The 25,504-nt window shown below is 39.8% G+C and overlaps 1 protein-coding gene across 2 annotated transcripts in view; it reads right to left on the bottom strand.

Annotated features, from left to right (window-relative positions):
• AGBL4 (AGBL carboxypeptidase 4) overlaps positions 1-25,504 on the bottom strand; it is a 1,588,908-nt gene that overhangs the window by 371,778 nt on the left and 1,191,626 nt on the right. The window lies entirely within an intron of this gene.

Genomic DNA, 25,504 nt, shown 5'->3' on the forward strand with positions numbered 1-25,504 from the left:
TCTTTAATTTCCTGGTTGACCCATTCATTCTTTAGAAGGATGCTGTTTAGTCTCCATGTATCTGGGTTCTTTCCAGATTTCCTCTTGTGATTGAGTTCTAGCTTCAGAGCATCATGGTCTGAAAATATGCGGGGAATGATCCCAATCTTTTGATACTGGTTGAGACCTGATTTATGACCCAGGATGTGATCTATTCTGGAGAATGTTCCATGTGCACTGGAGAAGAATGTGTATTCTGTTGCTTTCAGATGGAATGTTCTGAATATATCTGTGGTGTCCATCTGGTCCAGTGTGTCATTTAAGGCCCTTATTTCCTTGTTGATCTTTTGCTTGGATGATCTCTCCGTTTCAGTGAGGGGGGTGTTAAAGTCCCCTACTATTATTGTATTATTGTTGATGTGTTTCTTTGATTCTGTTATTAATTGGTATATATATATAAAATCTCCCTCATGTTAGGGGTATAGATATTTAAAACTGTTAGATCTTCTTGTTGGACAGACCCTTTGAGTATGATATAGTGTCCTTCCTCATCTCTTATTATAGTCTTTGGCTTAAAATCCAATTGATCTGATGTAAGGATTGCCATTCCTGCTTTCTTCTGATGTCCATTAGCATGGTAAATCCCTTTCCACCCCCTCACTTTAAATCTGGAGGTGTCTTTAGGTCTAAAATGAGTTTCTTGTAGGCAACATATAGATGGGATTTGTTTTTTATCCATTCTGATACCCCATGTCTTTTGATTGGGGCATGTAGCCCATTTACATTCAGGGTAACTATTGAGAGATAAGAATTTAGAGCCATTGTATTGCCTGTAAGGTGACTGTTACTGTATATTGTCTCTGTTCCTTTCTGATCTACTATTTTTAGGGTCTCTCTTTGCTTAGAGGACCCTTTCAATATTTCCTGTAGAGCTGGTTTGCTGTTTGTAAATTCTTTCAGTTTTTATTTGCCCTGGAAGCTTTTTATCTCTCCTTCTATTTTCAATGATAGCCCAGCTGGATATAGTATTCTTGGCTGCATGTTTTTCTCATTTAGTGCTCTGAATATATCATGCCAGTTCTTTCTGGCCTGCCTGGTCTCTGTGGATAAATCCACTGCCAATCTAATATTTTTACCATTGTATGTTGCAGACGTCTTTTCCCGGGCTGCTTTCAGGATTTTCTCTTTGTTGCTAAGACTTGTAAATTTTACTAGTAGGTGACGGGGTGTGGACCTATTCTTATTGATTTTGAGGGGAGTTCTCTGTGCCTCCTGGATTTTGATGCTTATTCCCTTTGTCATATTAGGGAAGTTCTCTACAATAATTCTCTCCAAGGGAAATTCAAATCAAAACCACATCAAGAGACCACCTTACACTAGTTAGAACGGTAAAAACTGACAAGGCAAGAAATAACAAGTGTTGGAGAGGTTGTGGAGAAAAGTGAACCCTCTTACACTGTAGGTGGGAATGCTAGCTGGTGCAGCCACTTTGGAAATCAGTGTGAAGATTCCTTAAGAAATTAAAAATAGAGCTACCCCCAAGATGGCGGAGAAGTAGCAGGCTGAGACTACTTCAGATAGCAGGAGATCAGCTAGATAGCTTATCTAAAGATTGTAAACACCTACAAATCCATCGGCAGATCAAAGAGAAGAAGAACAATTCTAGAAACAGAAAATCAACCACTTTCTGAAAGGTAGGACTGACAGAGAAGTGAATCCAAAGCGACGGGAAGATAGATCCCAGGGGGAGGGGCCGGCTCCCAGCAAGCGGCAGAGCAACGGAGCACAAAATCAGGACTTTTAAAAGTCTGTTCTGCTGAGGGTCATTGCTCCAGAGGCTAAACCAGGGTGAAGCCCACGCGGGGTCATTGTGGCCTCAGGTCCCGCAGGGTCACAGAAGGATCGGGGGTGTCTGAGTGTCGCAGAACTTACAGTTATTAGAATGGGGATGCTGGCTACAGAGACAGAGCCAACAGAGAGCTCACAGCTCGGGGTTACCTTGAACTGGTCGCAGGCTTGGTGAGGTCAGAGCACGGCCGGAGGTCAGGCAGACAGGAGTTACTGGGCGCTGTTCTCTGAGGGCCCACTGAGGAGTGGGGCCCTGGGCTCTTGGTTCCTCCGAGCCAGAGACCAGGAGGCCGCCATTCTATTCCCGCCTCCCGAACTCTATGGAAAGCGCTCAGGGAACAAGCGCTCAGGGAACAAAAGCTCCCGAAAGCAAACCGGAGTGGATTACTCAGCCTGGCCCCTGGTAAGGGCGGTGCAGTTTCGCCTGGGGCAAAGGCATTTGAGAATCACTACACCAGGACCCTCCCCCAGAAGATCAACAAGAAATCCAGCCAAGACCAAGTTCACGTACCAAAGAGTGCGGTTTCAATACCAAGGAGAGCAGCAGAATTCCAGAGGAGGAGAAAGCAAAGCACGGAACTCATGGCTTTCTCCCTATGATTCTTTAGTCTTGCAGTTAATTTAATTTTTTTCTTTTTCATTTTTTTCTCTTCTTCTGCTAAAATTTTTTAAAGTTTTACCCTTTTCTTTTTAAAAGTGTTTTTAGCTAGTTTATCTAATATATATATTTTTCCTTTTTATACTTTTTTATTCATTTTCTTTTCTTAATTCTTTTCTTTTCTTTCTTTCTGAACCTCTTTTTATCCCCTTTCTCCCCCCTCATGATTTGGGATCTCTTCTGATTTGGTTAAAGCTTATTTTCCTGGGGTTGTTGCCACCCTTTTAGTATTTTACTTGCTCCTTCATATACTCTTAGCTGGACAAAATGACAAGGCAGAAAAATTCACCACAAAAAAAAAAAGAACAAGAGGCAGTACCGAAGGCTAGGGACCTAATCAATACAGACATTGGTAATATGTCAGATCTAGAGTTCAGAATGACAATTCTCAAGGTTCTAGCCAGGCTCGAAAAAGGCATGGAAGATAATAGAGAAACCCTCTTGGGAGATATAAAAGCCCTTTCTGGAGAAATAAAGGAACTAAAATCTAACCAAGTTGAAATAAAAAAAAAGCTATTAATGAGGTGCAATAAAAAATGGAGGCTCTCACTGCTAGGATAGATGAGGCAGAAGAAAGAATTACTGATATAGAAGACCAAATGACAGGGAATAAAGAAGCTGAGCAAAAGAAGGACAAACAGCAACTGGACCACGAGGGAAGATTCGAGAGATAAGTGACACCATAAGACAAAACAACATTAGAATAACTGGGATTCCAGAAGAAGAAGAAAGAGAGAGGGGAGTAGAAGGTATACTGGAGAGAATTATTGGGGAGAATTTCCCCAATATGGCAAAGGGAACAAGCATCAAAATTCAGGAGGTTCAGAGAACACCCCTAAAAATCAATAAGAATAGGCCTACACCCCGTCACCTAATAGTAAAATTTACAAGTCTTAGTGATGAAGAGAAAATCCTGCAAGCAGCCCGGGAAAAGAAGTCTGTAACATACAATGGTAAAAATATTAGATAGGCAGCAGACTTATCCACAGAGGCCTGGCAGGCCAGAAAGAGCTGGCATGATATATTCAGAGCACTAAATGAGAAAAACATGCAGCCAAGAATACTATATCCAGCTAGGCTATCATTGAAAATAGAAGGAGAGATTAAAAGTTTCCAGGACAAACAAAAACTGAAAGAATTTGCAAACACCAAACCAGCTCTACAGGAAATATTGAAAGGGGTCCTCTAAGCAAAGAGAGAGCCTACAAGTGGTAGATCAGAAAGGAACAGAGACAATATACAGTAACAGTCACCTTACAGGCAATACAATGGTACTAAATTCGTATCTCTCAATAGTTACCCTGAATGTTAATGGGCTACATGCCCCAATCAAAAGACACAGGGTATCAGAATGGATAAAAAACAAATCCCATCTATATGTTGCCTACAAGAAAATCATTTTAAGTCCAAAGACACCTCCAGATTTAAAGTGAGGGGGTGGAAAGGGATTTACCATGCTAATGGACATCAGAAGAAAGCAGGAATGGCAATCCTTACATCAGATCAATTAGATTTTAAGCCAAAGACTATAATAAGAGATGAGCAAGGACACTATATCATACTCAAAGGGTCTGTCCAACAAGAAGATCTAACAGTTTTAAATATGTATGCCCACAATGTGGGAGCAGCCAACTATATAAACCAATTAATAACAAAATCAAAGAAACACATCAACAATAATACAATAATAGTAGGGGACTTTAACACTCCCCTCACTGAAATGGACAGATCATCCAAGCAAAAGATCAACAAGGAAATAAAGGCCTTAAATGACACACTGGACCAGATGGACATCACAGATATATTTGGAACATTTCATCCCAAAGCAACAGAATACACATTCTTCTCTAGTACACATGGAACATTCTCCAGAATAGATCACATCCTCGGTCCCAAATCAGGACTCAACTGATATCAAAAGATTGGGATCATACCCTGCATATTTTCAGACCACAATGCTCTGAAGCTAGAACTCAACCACAAGAGGAAATCTGGAAAGAACCCAAATACATGGAGACAAAACAGCATCTTTCTAAAGAGTGAATGGGTCAACCAGGAAATTAAAGAAGAATTGAAAAAAATCATGGAAACAAATGATAATGAAAACACAACAGTTCAAAATCTTTGGGACACAACATGGCAGTCCTGAGAGGAAAATATATAGCGGTACAAGCCTTTCTCAAGAAACAAGAAAGGTCTCAAGTAAACAACCTAACCCTACACCTAAAGGAGCTGGAGAAAGAACAAGAAAGAAACCCTAAACCCAGCAGGAGAAGAGAAATCATAAAGATCAGAGCAGAAATCAATGAAATAGAAACCAAAAAAATAATAGAACAAATCATGAAACTAAAAGCTGGTTCTTTGAAAGAATTAATAAAATTGATAACCCCCTGGCCAGACTTATCAAAAAGAAAAGAGAAAGGACCCAAATAAATAAAATCATGAATGAAATAGGAGAGATTAAAACCAACACCAAAGAAATACAGAGAATTATAAGAACATACTATGAGCAACTCTACGGCAATAAATTTGACAATCTGGAAGAAATGGATGCATTCCTAGAAACATATAAACTACCACAACTGAACCAGGAAGACATATAAAGCCTGAACAGACCCATAACCAGTAAGGAGATTGAAACAGTCATTAAAAATCTCCAAACAAACAGGGGCACCTGGGTGGCTCAGCGGGTTAAAAATCTCCAAACAAACAAAAGCCCAGGGCCAGACGGCTTGCAGAGGGAATTCTATCAAACATTTAAAGAAGAACTAATTCCTATTCTCCTGAAACTGTTCCAAAAAATAGAAATGGAAGGAAAACTTCCAAACTCATTTTATGAGGCCAGCATCACCTTGGTCCCCAAACCAGACAAGGATACCATAAAAAAAGAGAGCTCTAGACCAATATCCTTGATGAACACAGATATGAAAATTCTCACCAAAATACTAGCCAATAGGATTCAACAGTACATTAAAAGGATTGTTCACCACAACCAAGTGGGATTTATTCCAGGGCTGCAAGATTGGTTCAACATCCGCAAATCAATCAATGTGATACAACACATCAATAAAAGAAAGAACAAGAACCATATGATACTCTCAATAGATGCTGAAAAAGCATTTGACAAATTACAACATCCCTTCCTGATCAAAACTCTTCAAAGTGTAGGGATAGAGGGCACATACCTCAATATCATCAAAGCCATCTATGAAAAACCCACCGCAAATATCATTCTCAATGGAGAAAAACTGAAAGCTTTTCCACTAAGGTCAGGAACACCGCAGAGATGTCCATTATCACCACTGCTATTTAACATAATACTAGAAGTCCTAGCCTCAGCAATCAGACAACAAAAGGAAATTAAAGGCATCCAAATTGGCAAAGAAGAAGTCAAACTCTCACTCTTCGCAGATGATATGATATTATATGTGGAAAACCCAAAAGACTCCTCTCCAAAACTGCTAGAACTTGTACAGGAATTCAGTAAAGTGTCAGGATATAAAATCAATGCTCAGAAATCAGTTGCATTTCTCTACACCAACAACAAGACAGAAGAAAGAGAAATTAAGGAGTCAATCCCATTTACAATTGCACCCCAAACCATAAGATACCTAGGAATAAACCTAACCAAAGAGGCTAAGAATGTATACTCAGAAAACTATAAAGTACTCATGAAAGAAATTGAGGAAGATACAAAGAAATGGAAAAATGTTCCATGCTCCTGGATGGGAAGTATAAATATTGTGAAAATGTCTATGCTACCTAAAGCAATCTACACATTTAATGCAATTCCTATCAAAGTACCATCCATCTTCTTCAAAGAAATGGAACAAATAATCCTAAAATTTATATGGAACCAGAAAAGACCTTAAATAGCCAAAGGGATATTGAAAAAGAAAGCCAAAGTTGGTGGCATCACAATTCCAGACTTCAAGCTCTGTTACAAAGGTGTCATCATCAAGACAGCATGGTACTGGCACAAAAACAGACACATAGATCAATGGAACAGAATGGAAAGCCCAGAAATAGACCCTCAACTCTATGGTCAACTAATCTTCAACAAAGCAGGAAAGAATGTCCAATGGAAAAAAGACAGCCTCTTCAATAAATGGTGTTCGGAAAATTGGACAGCCACATGCAGAAAAATGAAATTGGACCATTTCCTTACACCAAACATGAAAATAGACTCAAAATGGATGAATGACCTCAATGTGAGAAAGGAATGCATCAAAATCCTTGAGGAGAACACAGGCAGCAACCTCTTTGACCTCAGCCACAGCCACATCTTCCTAGGAACAACGCCAAAGGCAAGGGAAGCAAGGGCAAAAATGAACTATTGGGATTTTATCAAGATCAAAAGCTTTTCCATAGCAAAGGAAACAGTTAACAAAACCAAAAGACAACTGACAGAATGGGAGAAGATATTTGCAAACGACATAGCAGATAAAGGACTAGTGTCCAGAATCTATAAAGAACTTAGCAAACTCAACACCCAAAGAACAAATAATCCAATCAAGAAATGGGCAGAGGACATGAACAGGCATTTCTGCAAAGAAGACATCCAGATGGCCAACAGACACATGAAAATGTGCTCCATATCACTCGGCATCAGGGAAATACAAATCAAAACCAAAATGAGATATCACCTCACACCAGTGAGAATGGCTAAAATTAAAAGTCAGGAAATGACAGATGCTGGCAAGCATGCGGGTAAAGGGGAATCCTCCTACACTCTGGAAAACAGCATGGAGGTTCCTCAAAATGTGTAAAATAGAACTGCCCTATGAGTGAGCAATTGCACTACTGGGTATTTGCCCTAAAGATACAAACGTAGTGATCCGAAGGGGCACATGCCCCCGAATGTTTATAGCAGCAATGTCCACAATAGCCAAACTATGGAAAGAACCTAGATGTCCATCAACAGATGCATAGATAAAGAAGAGGTGGTATATATACAAAATGGAATACTATGCAGCCATCAAAAGAAATGAAATCTTGCCATTTGTGATGTGGATGGAACTAGAGCATATCATGCTTAGCGAAATAAGTCAATTGGAGAAAGACAACTATCATATGATCTCCCTGATATGAGGAAGTGGTAATGCAACATGGGGGCTTAAAGGGGTAGGAGAAGAATCAATGAAACAAGATGGGATTGGGAGGGCGACAAAACATAAGTGACTCTTAATCTCACAAAACTAACTGAGGGTTGCTGGGGGGAGGGGGGTTGGGAGAAGGGGGGAGGGGTTATGGATATTGGGGAGGGTATGTGCTTTGGTGAGTGCTGTGAAGTGTGTAAAACTGGCGATTCACAGACCTGTACCCCTGGGGATAAAAATATATTATATGTTTATAAAAAATAAAAAATAAAAAAAAAATAGAGCTACCCGATGACCCTGCAATTGCACTACTGGGTTTTTGCCCTAAAGATACAGATGAAGTGAAAAGAAGGGCCATATGCACCTCAATGTTCATAGCAGCAATGTCCACAATAGCCAAACTGTGGAAAGAGCCAAGATGCCCTTCAACAGATGAATGGATAAAGATATGGTTCATATATACAGTGGAATATTATGTCTCCATCAGAAAGGATGAATACCCAACTTTTGTGTCAACATGGATAGGTCTGGAGGAGATTATGTTGAATGAAATAAATCAAGCAGAGAGTATCAATTATCATATGGTTTCACTTGTGGAGCATAAGGAATAACATGGAGGACATTAGGAGAGGGAAAGGAAAAGTGAATTGGGGGAAATTGGAGGGGGAGAAGAAGCACAAGAGATTGTGGACTTTGAGAAATGAACTGAGGGTTTTGGAAGGCGGGGATGGGTGAGGCTGGTGGTGGGTATTAAGGAGGGCATGTATTGCATAGAGTACTGGGTGTGGTGCATAAGCAATGAATCTTGGAACACTGAAAAAATAAAATTAAATTAAAAAAAAAAAAAAAAGAAAGGCAGTCTAGGGAGGTACCCTGACAAATTCTAACATCTCAACAGTATAGTGGCTAGAAAGGATACTGGAAAAGTATGGCCAGAGACACAGAAGGGCACCTAGCGGAAGGCTATGCCACAGAAACCCATGGAAAATACCGTTTCCAAAGAAGGGAATGGTTTTTAGTCCGGTCATAATAAAAACCAGATCACCACTTAATGACCTTGGCCTGAGAAGTTTCAGGCCAAGGGGAGGAGAAACCAGACTATGAAGGGTTGAGAAATGGGTGGGGAACAAGGAAGTGCAAATAGCAAGTGTAATAAATCCTTTCAGGGAATTTTGGCTATGAGGGGGAATGGAGAGGGAACCATAGAGGGAGAGGGAAATAGGGAGAGTGCGAGAGAGAACCTACAAGAGACATGGAGTTGAAGAAGTTATTTTTGTTTTGCTTTAATATGGAAGAGATTTCAGCATGTGTTAGGTGCTGATGTGAAAGTAGTAGTTCTTGCTCACAGAGCATGCATGTAATTAATGATATGTTTATAAAGTGTTCTGTTGTTCATTCTTTCAGCAGTCTTGTGAGGTGGTGGTGGGGGGGATGGACCACTTTTTAAATGGATATTGTTCAATAAATGAGGTGAGTCAAGCAATAAGAGAGAAAGTTTGCCAAAAGCCACACAGTAGGTTAGTGTGGAGCCAGCCTGGAGCCTAGGTCATGTGTCTAGGTAGAAATTTGACCACCAGTGACTTGTGATACCAGATCCCTAGATTCTCTGAGACAACCAGTAATTTCTCCATCATGGATTTTCTTCTTCATCCAAATTTCTTTTATTGCACCTATCATACTGCAGAGTAATGATTTCTTTCCTTGTCTATGTTTCCCATGAGCCTGGGAGCAACTTGAGGACAGGGGTATGTCTGTCCTTTGAATCCCTGGTGCCCAACAGAGTCTGGCACATAAGGAAGAGAAAGAGGTCAGGCTTCCTCAGAAAATGTCAGGTACTAAGCCAGGAACTTTCATATATCTCTGTGCTTCTTAGCCTAGGGTGCACATTACAATCACCTGGGGAGCTTTAAAAATTGTTGGAGCTCAGATCCCACACCAAACCAATTAAGTTAGACTCTAGAGGAAGTCATATGTTTTCAAATCTTTCCAGGTGATACTAAGACACAGCCAGGGTGGAGAACCACTATTTTTTATTATTTAATGTAATCTTATTTATAGTCTTTGGGGTCAGTAACATTATTCCCAATCAAGGAATAAGGAAACAGGCTCATAGAGGGTAATGACACATATAAACCACGTGGTATGTCCAAGTTTCAAATGCTGGTGGGGATGTTTTTCTAACAAGTGCTTTGTAAGACTCTGTTGAATGAAACTGAATGGATTTCAAACTGTCTGTTATAATGTTCACCCCAGCATATTTATCTGTGCCCATAATGCTCTGTCTCTCCATTCAGAAAAATAAGTCACCATGCCTTGGAAATTATATTATGAAAATACAGTTTAGGAATTATAGGGATCAAAGTGGTGAAAGTTTAGCATCTTACATCCCCAAATAAGCAAAAATTTGGTGTCAGAAAATGGCAGTTCATCAATGACTAGAGCAAATAAGCATCTCTGGGTTTCTGGAATGTTTCCAATTTAACATACATGGCCTATCATCTTATTTATGGTAGCAAAGTCCTAGAAATTTCCATGTTTTATAAGCAGTAAGTGAAGGCATCAAGTCAGAATTACACTGAAGTCAGAAAAGATGAGTATAAGTTAGAGACACTTGTTCATAAGTGGCATGTTATGCATTAGTTCATGCCATGTACCCTTTTAAAAAATCTAGAAAAAACTAGGCACATAAAAACTCAACAAACCAATCTTTTAGGACTAGTCAACAAATTCAGTAAAGTTGGAGGATGCAAAACTAACATATAAAAATCAATTGTGTTTCTATACACAATGAACTACTCAAAGAGAAAATTAATAAAACAACTCCATTCACAATAGCAACAAAAAGAATAAAATACATAAGAATAATCTTAACCAAAGAAATAAAGGCTTACAGACTCAAATTGTAAAACACTGATGAAGAAACTCAAAGAAGACAGAGATAAACAAAAAGATACACTTTATACATGAATTGGAAGAATTAATATTAAATTTTCCATACTATTCAAAGTGATCTACAGAGTCAGAGCGATGTGCATCCAAATTCCAGTGGCATAAAGAAGATGTGGCATGGCATTTGGAATATTACTTGGCCATAAAAAAAGAACGAGAGCTTGCCATTTGCAATAACAGGGATGAACCTAGAGGGTATAATTCTAGGTGAGATAAGTCAGATAGAGTGAGAGAAATGCCATACAATTTCACTCACTTGTGGAATTTAGGAAACAAAACAAATCAAATAGACAAAAAAGATGGACTCTTAAATACAGAGTACAAACTTGAGGTTGCCAGAGGGGAGGTGGCTGGGCATATGGGTGAAATCAATAAAGAGGATTAAGAGGTACAAACTTCAAGTTACAAAATAAGTAAATCATGGAGATGAAAAGTACAGGATAGGGAACACAGCCAACAAGATTGTAATAATGTTGTTTGGTGACAGATGGTGACTATGCTTATTGTGGTGAGCACTGAGTAATGTAAAGAATTGTTGAAACATTATGTTGTACACCTGAAACTAATATAACACTGTATGTTATTTATACTTCTATTAGAAAATTCCAATGGCATTCTTATAGAAATAGAAAAAAATAATCCTAGAATTTGTATGGAGTTATAAATGACCCTGATTAGCTAAAGTAACTTTGTGTAAGAAGAACAAAGCTGAAGGCCTTGCCCTTCCTGATTTCAAAATATACACTAAGCAAAACACTATGGTACCAGCCTAGACCAATGGAACATAATGCAGAGCCCCAAAACAAGCTCATACATCTAGGGTCAATTGATCTTTGACAAAGGTGTCAACAACATATAATAGGGAAAGAATACTCTCTTCAATAAATGATTCAAGAAATCTGGATATGCACATGTGCAAGAAGAATGAAACTGGACCCTTATCTCATACCATATACAAAAATCATGGATTAGAGAATTAAAGATAGGACCTGAAACTGTAAAGCTACTAGAAGAAAACATTAGGGAAATGCTTCTTTTTTTTTTTTTTTAAGATTTTATTTATTTATTTGACAGAGAGAGATCACAGTAGGAGAGAGGAAGGGAAGAGATCACAGAGAGAGAGGAAGGGAAGCAGGCCCCCTGCTGAGCAGAGAGCCTGATGTGGGACTCGATCCCAGGACCCTGAGATCATGACCTGAGCCGAAGGCAGTGGCTTAACCCACTGAGCCACCCAGGCGCCCCAGGGAAATGCTTCTTGACATTGGTCTGGAAAACAAATATTTGGATATGTCACAAAAAGCATGGCAACAAAACATAAAATAGACTATTAGGATTGCATCAAACTGAAAAGCTTCTGCATAGCAAAGAAAACAACCAAGAGAGTAAAAAGGCAACCTATGGAATGGGAAAAAAATACTTGCAAATCATATATGATAAGTGGACAATACCCAAAATATATAAAGAATTCATGCAACTCAATAGCAAAGAAACAAATAACTTGAATTAAAGATGGGCAAAGGACCTGAATAGACATTTCTCAAAAGAAGAAATACAAATGACTAACAGGCATATGAAAAGATGTTCAACATCACTAATCATCATGGAAATATAAATCAAAACTACAATGAGATATTACCTCATATCTGTTAGATTGGCTATTTTTAAAAAGACAAAAAATAACAAGCACTATGACGATATAGAGAAAGGGGAACACTTGTGCACTGTTGGAATATAAATTGGCACAGTCACTATGAGGTTTTTTAAAAAATTAAAAATAGAACTAGCTTATGATCAAGCAGTCTCATTTCTGGGTAAAAATTATGGAAATAGCCCAAATGTCCATTGACTAATGAATGGACAAAGAGGATGTGATATACATATACAATGGAATATTACTTGGCCATAAAAAAATGAAATTTTGCCATTTGCAACAACATGGATGGAGCCAGAGAGTATTATGTTAAGTAAAATTAAGTCAGTCAGAGAAAGAGAAATACCATAAGATTTCACTCATATGTGGAATTTGAGAAAAAAATAAATGATCATAGAAAATAAAGAGAAGCAAAAAAGGAAACACTCTTAACTATAGAGAACAAATTGATGGTTATCAGAGAGGAGGTGGGGGGTGGGTTAAATAGGTGATGGGATTAAGAAGGGCACTTACTGTGATGAGCAGTGGGTGTTGTATGTAAATGTTGAATCAATAAATTGTATACCTGAAACCAATATTAGACTATATGTTAACAGGAATTTAAATAAAAGTTTTAAAAAAATCCAAAGGAAATTAAATAAGTATTTCAAAAAGATACCTGTACTCTCATGTTCACTGCAGCATAATTCAGAACAGCTAAGCTATGGAAACAATCTAAATGTTCATCAACAGGTGAATGCGTAAAGAAAATGTGGTGTATATCTACAATGGAGTATTATTAATCCTTGAAAAAGAATAAAAATGTGCCTTTTGTAACAACACAGATGGAATTGGAGGACATTATGCTAAATGAAATAAGCCAGAAAGATAAAATACTGAATCAAAGTCATAAAGGCAGAGAGTAGAATGGTGGTTGCCAGACACTGGGAGATAGGGGAGATGGGAAGATATTAATCAAAGGTTACAAACTTTCAGTTATAAGATGAATAAGTTCTGAGGATCTAATGTTTAGCATAGTGGCTATAGGTAATAACTATTATTTACTTGAAGTCTGCTAAAAGATAGTTCTTAAGTGTTCTTGTCACAGAGAAAGAGGAAGACAAAAAAATACCAACTATGTGAGATAATCGATATGTTAATTAGTTTGATTGTGGTAATTATTTCACAATGTGTACACATATCAAGATATCCCAGTTGTATAACATAAATATATACAATTTTTATTTGTCAATCACACCTCAATAAAATGGGAAAAATCTAGGGCATTACACTAAGATTTCCAAATATTATCTCAATTTCTAAGACCATCCTCTGAGATGTGTTTTATATTTCATGTTTTACAAATGAAAGAATGCAGTTTTAGCTAGGTTAAGTGACTGTCTCAAGGTCCCCAAGACCTAGGTCTGTCTGACTCCAAATCCCATTCAGTACCCCACACTGCTTCTTCTCAATGAAACAGAAGCATGTGGTGCTTTTCTCTTCTTGAAGCCCGTGCTCTGCATGAACACAGAAGCTTATATGGTGGTGGCAGCAATTATTTAGTTACATAATTTTAAATGATTTTCCTTTTCTTAAGGAGAACATTAGTATTCCAAATATCAAGAAAATGTGTGATTTCTCTCAGTGCCAGAGATAAACGGTATTCTTTTTTTTTTTTTAAATATTTTATTTATTTATTTGACAGACAGAGATCACAAGTAGGCAGAGAGGCAGGCATAAAGAGAGGAGGGAGCAGGCTCCCTGCCGAGCTGAGAGCCTGATGTGGGGCTTGATCCCAGGACCCTGGGATCATGGCCTGAGCTGAAGGCAGAGGCCTTAACCCATTGAGCCACCCAGGCATCCCAGATAAACAGTGTTCTGAGGGTCATTTTCTCTGTTTATCAGCTTTAAGGGATCAGAGAACATTGTTGATAACCACCAAGGTTGTCAGGTATCCCTTAATATCCCAAAAATATTACTCAGAGATTTGACAATAACCTCTTGATAAAAAAGAAAAAAAAATCTTATTAAATATAGAGTAAGAAGGTTTCTTTTTAAAAGCCGAGAGAAACCCTGTGAGGGAGTCCTCCATGAACCTCCATGTCCTTAAGAACCCTTAAGGATTTTACCTGTGCTTTCCTCTACATCCTGTTTTTGGCATCTATTCTAATATTTTTCTCACTTTCTTGTCACTGTCTATTTCCTTGACTGTTTCCCACTAGAGCTGAAGCTTTCCTAGGCAGGGACTATTTCATTTTAGTGTTCCTAAACTTGGCACAGTGCCCCAATACAAGTAAGGAAATACGTGGAGAATGAATGAATGGATGTAATCTTATTCTTCTTCAAGGAAATTTGTTAAATGTGTAACTACTGTCGGCTTAAATTTTAAATATCTATGAAACCTTTCATGTAAACTGCCAAATCAGCAAAAATTCCTAGACTATGTCAGGGTTATTGGTTTGAGAAATATGATGCCCAAATCCCAGTGTATTCTCTGATCTTCATTAAACAAGTATCCTAATTGATCATGAGGCTAACTTTTTAATGAACTCTTTCTATAAATTCTGCATTGGTCCTAAAATCCCCATTTCCCCAGGCAGATTCTGGACCCCTTTCAGTCAAGATGAATTCTACTAGGGCATTCTAGATCAGTCTGACAGAGTATTCCTCTCTGGGTCATATGAACAAATAGGGAAGAAAGGTGAATGGTCTGAGAGGAAGAACTGGGCATGAACTGGTCTGAGGACATGACCTGGTATAGCTAGGATGATCCTCCAGGTTCCTCAAAATCCACATTCAGCTGGGGTGGTCAGTTTTTCATGAAAACCTGATTTTCTCCCAGTGAGTCATCTCCAGCTCAGTGTATAGCATCGTCGTCCCCCCAGTTACCACGGCTAGAAACCCGGGTGTTTTCTGGATTCCTCCCACTCTTCAGTTTGCTCACTGACATTCTATCAATTCCAGGTCATGAACAGAACGTAACATGTCCACCTCCCCATTCCTACAGCTATTACCCCAATTAAAGTCATATAGTTGCTCATGCTGATTACTCTGACAACTCCTCTCTGGTCTCTCTGCCTTCAGTAATCTCCACACTGAAGTTAGGGGTGTCTTTCTAAGATGCAATGACTGACCATGTTATTTCCTTGCCAAAATTCCTTCAGGGACATACTGTTCTCAGGAGTTGCCTTGAATTGCTGTCCCTGCGGCTTCTGCTCTTGTCACTCCCCTACTTTGCTTTGGCTATCTTGAACTGCTTTGACTTTATCCAGTATGGTAATACTCTCCTGTTTCTGGGATCTTGGACTGACTTGGAATTTTCCAAATCTTTGTCTGACTAACTCCTATCTACCCTTCAGGTCTTAGCTTAATTGTCATCTTCTTTGGGAGGTTTTCTTTGGATCCTTTCAAGATAATTGATCCAGCTGGATGCTAAGTTCCCAGAGAGCAGTGCTAAGTCTTCTTCCAGGCCTAGTGTGATGCTGTATACATATTGTATTTGTGGAATGAATGAAAAAAAAAACAACGAGAGAAGGAAATTAGTATTTATTAAGTACTGATTACGTGCCAGGAATTGTCTAGGCCCTATCTCATTAAAGTTACTTAGTTTTCATGACAACACCATAAAGTATCAGAGTCTCCAGTTTACAGAGAGAGGAATGGAGACTCAAGAGAAATTGAATAACTTATTTAAGGCCATGCAGTTGGTAAGGGCAGAGTAAAGAATGACTCCAAAATCTGTATCTTTCTATTGTTCCATATGCCTCCTATGGAAACTGTAGTACATGAGATGACTAAAAAAAACCCCAAAAACCAAAAAACAAAAAAACCTTTGTTAAAAGAATGAAGAAGTGAACATATGGTGATCATAGCTGCAAATAATATAATTCATTTCTGGAAGAAAATACACACCATAATACAATGATGACTGTCTTCGGGTGATGGGTCTAGGGATGATTTATTATTACTATTATTATTATTATTATTATCCTTCCTGAACTTTCTAAGTTTTATTCAATGAATTTGTACTCATTAATTATTATGTATTACTGGAAAATAAACAAAATTAAAGTGTAACAAAAATGTTTATATGATCCCTTTTAATAATGATCTAGGTAATAATAGAAAACAGGTAGCTATCCCCTTTTATCTTCTTTTATGTTTTTCCACAGTATTTACTGTTTTCTAACATTCTATTTAATTTACTTACTAGGTTTATTGCCTGTATCCTCCAGTAAACAATAAGGTTCAGAAGAATATATACTTTGTTCACTGATGTATCCTAAGTGTTAAGAATCCTGGCACAGAGCAGGTGTCAATAAATATTTACTGAATTAAATTTCCATGTCATCTTTAAGCTTTAAATTATGACTTGATTTATAAAATTACTTTTGCAAATACCTTTCTGGTTGTCTAATCTGAGCTCCCTTAGGTTAAATAAAAGTATTCTGCTCAAATTAAAAGACAAATTTTATCAAAATGGGCATTCCTAGTCAATGGAAATGGTTTCTAAAGGTAGCTGCTGATTCCATGGCAATAGTAACACATCAAAGCTTGCTCACATCTGTTAATGGTTTGATCCCCACAAGAACACAGTGATACGGGCCAGCCAGGCAGTACTGTTTTTCCCACTTGATAGATGAGAAACCTAAAGACATCAAGTAGTCAAACTGAATGGCCTAAGACCCCTCAGTTAAACTGGTGTGACAAAGCAGTGATGAACACAGATCTGACCAAGAATCATAGGCTTAGGATAGAGGCAGGACTACTGTAACCAGGAGGAAATGGGATTGGAGGCAGAAAAATCCAGGAGGTGTGTGCTCTCATATAGGGTAGAATCCCGTTATAGGAACCAGGCAAGAAAACAAGGATGGGGGGTGGTGCGGGGAGGCCAGAGAAGGAGTGGGAAGAAGGGCAAAGCTGAGCTATGGTTCCAAAGACCTTTGAGTTTCTCCCGCAGATGTGCAGGATTGAGTCTGAGACCACCGGATCTCCCAGCCTGTCATGTCCTCCCCATCTCAATGCTTCAGTCCGGTCCTCATCATTTCCTACCTAGGTGACTGCTACAGCATCTCCATTGGTCTCAGACCCCCAGTCTTGCCACTGGCAGTCCGAAGTCTATACTACAGTCAGGCTGATTTTTCCCCACGGAAAGCTCTACCATGTTATTTTTCTGTTTTAATATTTCTTCATTATCTGGAGGATGAAATTAAAATCAAAACAAAACAAAAAAACAAACCTTAGCTTGGCATTCAAGACCTTTATTTGGACCCTTCTCAGCTTTATATCCACAGGGCACCTTATGTCCGAGGACACTGCCCATTCTCCCCAGGTCCCCTACTCTATAAATCCATCACACTCTATGCTATGGCTTTTTCATTTTTTTAAAAGATTTTATTTATCTTTTTGACAGACAGATAACAAGTAGGCAGAGAGGCAGGCAGAGAGAGAGGAAAGGAAGCAGGCTCCCCACTGAGCAGAGAGCCAGATGCAGGGCTTGATCCTAGGACCCTGGGATCATGATCTGAGCCGAAGGCAGAGGCCTCAAACCACTGAGCCACCCACGCACCCCTATGCTATGGCTTTTTGTACCATTATGCTTTGGCACATGCTGTTGACCTTTTCTGTTCCTAGTGAGGTCCAAGTCATCCTTCCAAGCCATTTCAAATGCCACTCCCTTTGGGAGATTTTGGTCCTCTCACCTCCACAGGGGCAGTTAATTGCATTTTTTTTTTTCTTTTTCTTTTTGGCTTCTGGAGCACTCCTCACACTTCTCTGGCACAGCAAACAGTTGCCCTATTTATTCTCTCTCATGCCCAGCCTGTGCTGACCTCAGGGGCAGGGACTGTCTCAAGTCACTGTGGTATCACGAACAGGTGGCAGACTGCTCGGCATTTGTTAGTGCTCAAAACCACTAAGCAAGTGGTCCTCATGGTGAGATCCCTGAGCCAGCAGAATCAGAATCACTTGGGAACTTGTTAGAAATGCAAATTCTTAGACTGCATCCTAGCTCTACTAAACTGGAAATGCTGAGAGTAGGATCCATCCTCCAGGTGATTCTGATGCTTACAAAAGTCAGAGAACTGCTGTGCTAAAGGAGTAAAGGAATCAAAGAGGAAGAATCAGGAAAGGTGTCCCAGGCTAGGAGGCACTTGGACTGGGCCTGATAGAGGTCAGAGTCAGACAAGAAGAAATAAATGAGAGAGAGGAAATTGTGAGAACAAAGTCAAGGAGACAGGAGTATAGTGTGTTGCCAAGCGATGTTTTGGGGCCTGGCTGCTGGAGACCAGAAAGAGGAAAGGGAAGTAAAGAGGCATCAGTTTGTTAATCTGCGGCCTCTCCCACTGACCCAGAAGGTCTTCCATTACGCGGCTGTGTTTGGCTCAGCTCTGTCTGAGAGCTGACCCAAGGCCAGGACTCAGTGAATGTTTGATGACTGATTGAGGGCAGCTCAACAGAAGAATATCCAAGAACTGGGTTTTCTGCAAGACCAGTCATATCATGCAGCTGTTTCTGAAAAGGAATGTGCAGAGAAAATGACTCTGCTGCAGTCAGAGCATAAACTCTCCCATCTGGCTCCATCTAGTGTCCTAATGGGCAGATCTCTAGTCCAGGACATCTCTAGCCACAAAGGAAACAGCCTCTGATCGCTCTGCTGCAAGAAGGGGGAGGGCTGGGAGGGAGGCAGGGCAGCCCTGGGGCTGGCTTCAAATTGAAAACAACTTTAGGTCTGAGCTTCCTTGATTTTTTTCACTTGGTTATTCCATTTGAATCTACTGTAGCTTTGGTGTGTGTGTGTGTGTGTGTGTGTGTGTGTGTGTGTGTGTGTGTGTGTGTGTGTTTAGAGACAAGTTCTTTGCATATGCCAAATTCTGAAAGTTGTGTGCCCAGAATCTCTGATTCTCTCTCAGGCCATGTGTGATAGATTTCGGCCATGTTCAGTAACTTCCACCAGGGGGTATCCCAGACTCTAACAAAGTAGCATGCAAACCTAGCCCTTGGAAGGGGGCCATTTTCTTTAAAAGTGATCAATAAATTACTGTTAATGCCTTTGATAAGGACTGAATGAATGCTATTCCAAGAAAATAATCAGATATACAAGCATGTGTTATAAGAGTGTTCATTACACTGTAATAATAAACTAGTGAACATTCCTGAAATGTTAAGCAAGAGGAAATATTGTTATTCACATGTATACTAAGAAATGTAATTCTTAAAATCATACTTTTGATGAGTATTTAATAATATGGGAAATGGTCATGATATAAGTTTTGACTGGAAAAGGAAAATATAGTGTGAAACTCATTTTATTAAGAATGAATAAAATATAAAGAAAAAAGCTAGTGATATGTATTACCACATTTATAGTGATGTCAGTTTGTGGAAGTAGCAACAATTTAATTTAAATTCTTATACTTTTATATACCTTCTACAATGAGTATATTTATAGTTGAAATATAATATTATAGTAAGAATTATGTAGTAACATAAAGAGATGTAAAATGTTAGAAAGTGAAAAGTGGGATATTTGTTATATTAGGAACACATAACCAAATAAAAAACGTGTAGTGGTAATGCAGATTTTCCTTAATTCGCAGTGGGGTCTGGATAAACCCATTGTAAGCTAGAAATATTGTAAGTTGAAAATACATTTAATACACCTAACCCACCAAACATCTTTGCTTAGCCTAGCCTACATTAAACATGTTCAGAACAATTACATTAGCCTACAGTGGGCAAAATCATCTACCACAAAGCCTATTTTATAATAAAGTGCTGAATACTTCATTTCATTTACTGAATACTGTACTGAAAGTGAAAAACATAATGGGCTTATGGGTACAGAATCGGTTGTTTACCTTTGTGATTGCGTGCCTGCCTGCGAGCTGTGGCTTGCTATTTCTGCCTAGCATCACAAGAGTATAGTACCACTTATCACTAACCCAGGAAAAGATCAAAATTCAAAATTCAAATACAGTCTCTCCTTAATGCTTTTGCTTTCACAGCATCGGAAAGTGAAAAAATCACAAATGGAATCATCATAAGTCAGGGGCCATCCGTGGTTTGAAAAAATGTAGTTTGCCAGTACTAACAAGTGTAACCCAGGCCCAATTATTATTTCTAAGAGGTCACATGTTTGGTGTTTTCCCAAACTATTTCCTGTTTTTTAAAAAATTAAATACAATCAGGGGCGCTTGGGTGGCTCAGTTCGTTAAGCATCTGCCTTTGGCTCGGGTCATGATCCTGGCTGGGGTTCTGGGATTCAGTCCACATCAGGCTCTCTGGTCTGTAAGAAGTCTGCTTCCCGCTCTGCCAATCTTCCCATGCATTTTCTCAATCTCTCTCTCTCTCTCAAATAAATAAAATTAAAAAAAAGAGAATTAGATACAATCAACTTGTACCTTTTTAGGCATTTTAGTTTTCACAAGTAAAATGCCAAGTAGGAGACAATAGATATGCAGACCCATTAAAAATTAAACAATTGAATCCACGGTGGAAGATCATACATCCTTGATATTGTCCACTCTTAATGAGCCATCTATGAACATCATTATTTGTATAATCATATCTGTACATATCAATCTCACAAAACATACCATGAGTGAGCCCTAATGATACAGTATTCCTTTTTCCTAAAAGACCACTGTATCTCAGAAATGGCAGGTCAGGTAAGATTTGCTGATGTTTCTTATGTGTCTAACCGCGGTCTAGACATTGGGCCTGTCCTCTTGCAAATTTATCTCTGTGAGTCTTCACAACAGTTTTATGATATATGTGCTATTAGCCTTGTTTTGCAAATGAGAAAACTGGGGCTTAGGGAGGGGAAATGACTTCTCCAAGGTCATACAGCTAGTATTCAAATAGCAGTGTCTGGTACAAATTGAGATTTTCCACTTGCAAACCCAAGCACTTCTCACAGCATTGTTCAGTTTTCTGAGGGATTTTCTCTGGGGAAGAATTAAAAGGATATAGGAGGAGATGCAATGTCTGAAGCTCTCAGACGATTCAACCAAAAAAAAAAAAAAAAAAAAAAAAAGCTCTCAGAAGGCACCACCATGGCCCAGTTCCTGCTCTGCACTTCAGTGACCTTGAGGTTGAAAGGGACAAAGGAGCAGACTCCCCTGATGCTCTGTGATGAGTCAAGAGGAAAGGCGGCTCTCAGGGAAACAGCTGGCCTTTCTCCAGCAGCCGGGTCTGAGAGATAAACAGATCAATGCAGACATTCGCCTCCACCTAATGAGCTAATGGCGCAGCCGGGGTACTGCCTTATTGGATTGCTAGTCATGCTGCCAGGGCCCAGAGTTAAGCAGGCATGCTGCAGGGGTGGGGGGCTTATTTCCCCATGCCCCAATAAAGTCTGGTTCCTTCATACAGAAACTAGGAATGGCTTCTTCCTTTATTTGTTTGTTCATTCATTTGTATGTGTTTTTTTTTCCCTCACTCTCTTAGGATAATGTTGAGATTGGTGAGATGATGTCAGTGACCTTTCTGCTCTGCAGACAGGGTGCTGCAGATGAAGGAAACACTGTCCTCCCAAGAGGCAGCTTGGTATGTCACTTCTTCACCTGGGCATTAGTTACAGCTGAATTCTCATTCCCACAGTGCTTACGATGGGACTGAGGCCACCTCCCTGCCCGTCTTTGGGTGTCAGTTTCCTATGTGAACCATGCAGGAATGGGAGTGACTGGAGTAAAAGGTGTTTCTGTGCCAAGTAGCATTCAGGAGCAGAAATAGTTCACCTGACACTGACAATTATATTAAGCTCCCACCTTGATTCTGCTCCCGCCTCTGCAAACCTAAACAATGTGTTAATGATGATGATAATGATAATTCTAATAATTAATTACAAGTACATGTTTATTGAACATCTCCTCACTAAGAAACAACCACGGTCACTCATCACAAACATCAAACTCTTGCTGTCTTTTCTCCTACAGTTGGTCCTTCTCTGAGTTTCTTTCTTGGCTCTTCTCTGTGCCCTCAGCTGTATTTCCTCTGATCTCCTGCTGCTGGATGAGATAGGCATCCCCTTCAGAGGTTGCCAGACCATCTCACTAAATCAGGTTTCAAGCAGTCCAGCTCCTACGTGGGTCTAGTCCCAGCTTATAGAAACTCTTGGGTTTAAGGATGCCAAGCAGCCATATCCTCTTCATATCTGGCACAGGCCCTCTTAGTGACAGGGGCAGGAATTCTCCCCAGACTCTTTCCCTGAATACTCAGATTCCTGAAGACTCACTTCTTGCTGTACAGGCACAAAAAGATTAAGGAGCTGGGAAGTCTCCAAACTAGAAGGATGCCCAATAGGCCACTGTTTGCAACCAAAGACTAGAGAATATAAACTGTAGTCACAGCGGCATTCTTTGAGCCTGTTAAGAAATAGAGCCTTTATGTATGTCTCTCTCTGAGGAGTCTTCAGAGGGATTTTGGTCTAAAAGTATCTTTAAGGTTGAACTCTCAGTGGTTTACAGTTTGTTTTTTTAATGTGTGGAACTCTCCATACAAAAGAAATTACATTCAAAAGTCACAGTATAGGCACACCTGGGTGTCTCAGATGGTTAAGCATCTGCCTTTAGCCCAGGTCATGATCCCAGGGTCCTGGGATGAAGCCCCATTATCAGATCAGGCTCCCTGCTCAGCAGAGAGCCTGCTTCTCCCTTTCCCCCAACACCCCCCACCCCATGCTTTCTCTCCCTCTCTCAAATAAATGAACGAATAAATAAATAAATAAATAAATAAATAACCTTTTTTAAAAAAGGCATAGTATAAACCAGGTATAGTGGGTGAGATGTTGTTAACATTCCATGGAGCACAGTTTGAAAGCCACTAATACAGTCCAACTCCAACATTTACCTTCCTGGTCATGATTTGACCAAACTTCTGTCTCCTGAGTTATAACCTAATGCTCTTTCCTCCATACATACTGTCAAATTCATGTACCCCTCAATCTCTTCCCCACCCAAGCAATGTTTATTTAGATCTTATTATATTGAATCTACTAAGGTTATTAAAGCAAAACATCATTCGGATCCAGAGATTGCTTACAGACCTCTAATGCACTGGCCAAAGAGAGAAAGGCAGAACCCTACAAATGAGCTAGATTAGGGTTTCTTAACTTAGCTCTACTGATGTTTTGGACAAGAAAATTCTTCATTGTGGGGGACTGTTTTATGCACCACAGGATGTTAAGCAACATTCACGGCCTTTACCCACTACGTGCTGGTAACAGCCCCTCCCAAGTTTGGACAATCAAAAATGTCTCCAGACATTGACAAATAAATATCCTTGGGAGTGGGCAAAATCACTTTCAGTGGAGAACCACTGGATTTAGTTAACACAGAGAGCAACACGAGAGATCTTAACAGGTTGTATAAAATTAAAGGCCAAATAAATGGTGAAGACAAGTATTGTAATAATTCTGAGATGAAGGGGCTCCCCTACATCTGTGTGCTTGGTATGTGTAATTCCTGCAGCCAGAAAGAGAAAGTTCTGCTTCCTAGGAGGAAGGAGTGGGGAAAAGTCATTGTGAGGGGGAGGAGTTCTATGAGCACAATGGGAAGAAAGCCATTGTCTTCCTACAGTATGCTTGCCTAAACATTTCCTGACCTGGCAACTGCATGGAAGGATTCGTGAACCAAGACAAGGCTACCTGCCTCCATCCCTCTCTGAGCTACTAATTCACCCAGTGACTTTGGCCAAATTCCTCTCCCTTTTGGACCTTGGTTTCTTCACCTGTAACAAGGGTAAAGAGTGAGGGTTGCAGTCCTACCAGTGATCCATTATTTCCCTTCTAGCTTCAGGATTCTATTTTCTAATTTTTGACGCAATCCTGGAAAGAATAAAACCAAGCCAAGCCAATGACTACCTCATCAAAAGTGTGCTCAGCCACATCTGAAAACCCACTTCCTTGGATAGGTAGGTTCTAAAGGGAAATATAATCCATACCTTGGAATAATGATGACAGTAGTGATTACCTTTTGTATGTGGCTTTATAGTTTACAAAACACCTTCCTGTATGATAGTCACATATGTAAGCTTCAAAACAACACTGTGTGGTAGGAATAATTACTGCCGCTTCATGGACCAGGAAAGTGATGATGATGTTCAGAAAGGTTGAGTGCCTTTGCCTCAGGTCACACTCAGACCTTCCTGACTCCAGACTTCTTGCTGTTTAAGGTGTACCCAGATGCCTCTGCTTCCCTAAGTGTATCGGAAACTACCCCTTCAAATTTCCCAGAGATAAGACTTAAAGGCCAAGTAACTGAGACACTGAGGCAGAACCGGGAGGCATGGAACAGCATGCTGAGGCTACTATGCCAACTCTGATGGTGGCGCCAGAGCTGGCTGAACAAGCTCCAGTCCATGTGCTTTGAAAGGGTTGAGAAAAGAAAAAAAAATTCCCACTGTTTGCCTGCCAAGGCGCTGCTCTGGGACATGGCTATGGAGCTCTGCTTAAGGCTTAATTCTATTGATTACACATTCCATTTTCCAAAGTGCCATTTGCCTGAAGGAGCAGGTGGTGTTTTCGGCATCCATTTAGCTGATGTATTAGCCATGTGGCTCAGTGCATCAGCAGGCCCGAGTCATCAATTTACAGTGAGATGACAGAGGGAATCACTCACTGCAAAATCGTAATGGGGAGAGGGGGAGGAGGAATGAAACAGAGAGAAAAGAACAAAAACACTGGAATCATGGCCCTGACCAGGGTCGGGGGAAGCGGGGGCTAAAGTGACCCAACACAGTGCCTTTGGTTGAAAACAGTGAATGTACTCAGGATGACTCTGTGACAGGGCTTGTGGTGTGCACTTGGGGCACGTGAGTCACAAGAATTCCCATCTTGAAGGACTTGGTTTTGTGGGGAAGCCGGACATAAACTATTAATGACAATAATATCGGACACATGCTATGAGAGAGGGAAGTAGTGGGTAACAGAAAGGTATTTTTTAAATTCCACAGCTCTGGTTCAAATCCCAGCTTTACTATTTACTAGCTATATGGTTGTAGGCAAAGTTAGACTGGAAGCTCCCGGGGACCAGGTACTGTATGTCATACAGTTTTGGGTGCCCACGGCACCAGCCCAGAATTTAGCGTTGCCATCGTAATCACCAAAGAATATTAACACTATAATTACAATCACAACAAAAGCAGTAATAATAGAATAACATCTATTGAGCTTTTGTTATATACCAGATACTAAGTGTTATATAAGCCTATGAATTAGGTACAATTATTATCTTTATTTTATAGAAGAGCAGATGGAGCCTCAAGGAGGTTAAACAGCTTTCCCATAGTCACACAGCTTGTAAGTGGTGGTGGAGCCAGGATTCAAATCCAGATCTGTCT

This window comes from Mustela lutreola, chromosome 10, assembly GCF_030435805.1.
Source record: "Mustela lutreola isolate mMusLut2 chromosome 10, mMusLut2.pri, whole genome shotgun sequence".
NCBI lineage: Eukaryota > Metazoa > Chordata > Mammalia > Carnivora > Mustelidae > Mustela > Mustela lutreola.